This window comes from Canis lupus, chromosome 21 (genome assembly GCF_003254725.2).
Source record: "Canis lupus dingo isolate Sandy chromosome 21, ASM325472v2, whole genome shotgun sequence".
Taxonomy (NCBI): Eukaryota; Metazoa; Chordata; class Mammalia; order Carnivora; family Canidae; genus Canis; species Canis lupus.
Genome location: NC_064263.1, coordinates 46,932,470 through 46,936,078, shown reverse-complemented (window position 1 = coordinate 46,936,078; position 3,609 = coordinate 46,932,470).

Genomic DNA, 3,609 nt, shown 5'->3' with positions numbered 1-3,609 from the left:
AGACTCAGGACCCCAGACCTGGCTATCCACAAAGCTACCTAGAAATGGGCAATGATTACGATGCTCTCTTGGGCGGAGTCATTCTAGGCAACAGTGTAGAGCAACTTATTCCCATTATGCTAAACTACATATTCATAGTTTAAAGCTTAGAACAAAGTTTCTCTTACCAAAGTACAACAGCAGAGTGGCCTGGAGGACTCATAAAGCACAGATTTCTTCAAAAATCCCCAGAATCAGTAATTCTGGGATGAGGCCAGGTATCTTATGTTTCTGACAAGTTCCCATATGAGGTCAAAGCTGCTGGTCTCGAGATCACACTTGGAGAACCATCAAGTTAGTGACTTTCATTCTTTTTAAAGATATTCGTAACTGGGCATAACTACCAGAAGCCACATTACTAACTGATCCAAATGTCCCTGAAAGCTGCACATGGTAAAGGCAGGAAAGGGGGTGTCCATCCTATACTGTGATTTCCTAATGTCAATCACTTTAGAGTCATGGATAGTATAGGTAACTGGAAAGAGGGTGTTGACTCTCAAACCATTTATGGGTGTAATTATTTTTCCCCTCATATTTTTTGTAACTTCAGGGACAATCATACTTTGATAATTCATTCACATTAAGAATGTAATCTCTATATTTTGCAAACACACATGAATCACATCTATGTTCATCTACAGAACGGTTTGCAATTTGTTGAATGAGTATTGAAAACGCCCCAGGTGGCCCAGGTGGCCAGAGGCATGGACCCAGGGATCCAGGATTCCTTAGGAAAAGCAGTGCAAACAGAAAGAAAACCTCATCCAGAAACAGCGATGCAAAATTGCTAAACCAAAGATCAAACATCAAGGACCTTAGAAGCTACAATTCGACAGCTGACTTTAAAAAAAAAAAAATGAAAGATTACTTCAAAATCTTCAGAAGCTATACGTGATAATATAACTTACAACATAATTTAAATAATCAAAATAATGTCCTCATTTTAATATAAAAGCAATATGAATGGGAAATTATAACAAATATAAATGTTTAAGCATGACTACTTTGAAAACCTAATTAAGGGGCTAGAGGTTTGCACCTATCTGTAAAATAGTCATTAATGCAACAACTTCCGGTAAAGATTGTTACAAAAGTGTTAGTACAACTCAAATCTCGTAATCAGCTCTGCTATTAGTGACATGATTGTATGGAATTTGTACAGTCCTTGGTAAAGTTCTGAATGAGACAAGTATTATTCTTCCTGAATTTGTTAGTTGAATACATTTATTTATTGTAAATTAAACAATTCATAAAATGAGTAATATCCTTGAGAAACACTTTATGTTGATTTATAGAAACAGTCTGCAGTCTAGGCTCAGGTAATCATGACCATGTGGTCAGGATTTTAAAGTTGTGTTGGAGAAAATAAAAATAAAGATAAAGTTGTGTTGGGTGTGCAGCGATACTTTGTTTAGGACAGTCCTGGCCATTGTAGGATGACTCATCATTACTTCCTAATCATTACGAAAACTGTAATACTGTCCTCCTCTCTAAGAGTCCCACAATGCCTCCTGTGGGTAGTACCACCAATGTTAAAAACAACAGTTTCCAGATAGATTTTTTTCAGTAAGCAATCCATTTGCACTACTGACAACTTACAGCAATTGTAGCCAATTATAAAATATTTGCCCAAAACACCATGCAATTTCGCCTAAAATGGGATTCTCACTTTTCTTATAAAATCTTTTATTGTCTTTTGATAAAACGATTCACTTTTTGAGAGTTAGCTGAGGGCCGCCTGAGGGGCTCAGTCGGATGAGGGTCCCAACCCTGGGATCTGGCCCAGGTCATGGTCCTGGTCTTGCAATCGAGCCCTGTGCTGGGCTCCGTGCTCAGGTGGAGTCGGCTTGTCCCTCTCTCTCTGCTTGTCCCCCCATACTCTCTTAATCTCTAGAATAAATAAAATCTTTAAAAAAAAGAGCTGAGGTGATACTTCTCTAGGAACATTCTCTAATTCTCCAGCCCAGATCCTGTCTTTAGTCTACACAGAGTCCTTCTCTGCTCTTATACTGAGCATTAGTAGTGAAATGATCGGTCTACAAATCCACTTCACCAACTGGGCTATAAAGCGTCCTTTAAGATGACAGGAGTATCTATCTGCAAAAAATACTGGGCGTATTGCAGGCATCTAAATTTAGTATTACCTGATTTTCAGTTTCCAAAGGGCGTTCAGCTACTTCTCACTAGAGTTTCCAATTAAGTTAAAATGTTTCAAAATAGTTATAATCCCGATCTACTGTCATTTTATTGTCCTGGAGAAAAAAAATTTCTGCCATCCAACATCCTAGGTTGACTTTTATCGACCTTAAAAATAAAACAGCTAGTTACTTGAGCAGCAAAGTGGGTTTGTTAGCAAAGGAATTGCAGTTTGGGACAAGCAGGCCAGAACAAAAACCTAGATAGGCAAGTTCAACAGGCAAAGGAGTGGAATGTTACTTGATAGAGAAAAAGCGAAAGTTGGGAGAGGTCTTTTCAAATGGGTGGTAGCTGTTTCTCATTGGCCGAATTGCTGGGCAGGGAAGGACATCCTTTCTCCTGCTGGTGTAGGAAACCTGTAAGTGGATTTGCAAGGGGCATCTCCTCCCCATTGAGGTCTGGGATTGACGACCCTTCCTGCTGGGGTCTGTAATTGAGGGGCAGTGGTATTGACCGAAGGTCCCTCGTATGGCCTCCTGACTCAATTTCAAATGAGCTTTCCTGTATCAGTTTGCAAACTTCCCAGTTGGACTCCCTTGTGGAAAACATGCTACTTCAGATCTCTGAAGATCTCTCCAGATTTTTTTTTTCCACTCCCTAAAATAGCAATCCTCTTGGCAAGAGAATCTGCTTCTTCTGTGATGAGTATAGCCCTGTCTTTAGTACAGTGCCCTGTCCTCCTGGTTTAGAAATTGGGACTAAATATATGGCACACCATTCACTACAGAAGATTATTTTATAAGAGACACGTGTGCAAAAGCCTTGCAAAATGCTCCCTGTGGGTATATACGGGGCGGGGGGGGGGGGGGAGCTGGTGAGAGGGATGAGTGATAAGATTGAAGAGATCACTTAGCCATGAACTGAATGAGGCCCGTTGTGTCAGATGAAGGGAAACCTTTGAAGGTATTTACTGGAAATCACATCTTCATGCTTACACTTTAGAAAAATTGCTATTCTGGAGCCGGAATTCATTTCTATATCCTCTACTGCACTTTCTGGGGCCTCTGGCAGTTAATTTACCCTCAGTGTTTATAGATAGAGAACAGAATGATTCTCTTTATGGTTTACTTCTTTTGGGCCAAATTTTAGTAGATTGGTTGCAAATATGCACAGGAGTTTCCCCATCTGTATGTGTGCCCCTTTTCAACAGACTGCACAACCCTCTTAGAGAAAAAGAGGAATCTACTTCTCCACACCTCAAGTCCGAGATGGCCCCGTAACTTCATGTGGCTGGTAGAAAGCAGCTGCAATAGCTGCATGTTAGTTCCAAGCCTAAAGACTCAAAAGGTTTGGCCATTTCTACTTTTATCCTTGAACCACCCCCAAGCCTCCCCCCAACACGATCATCACTGTGCAACCATGGGCCAGCCAGTA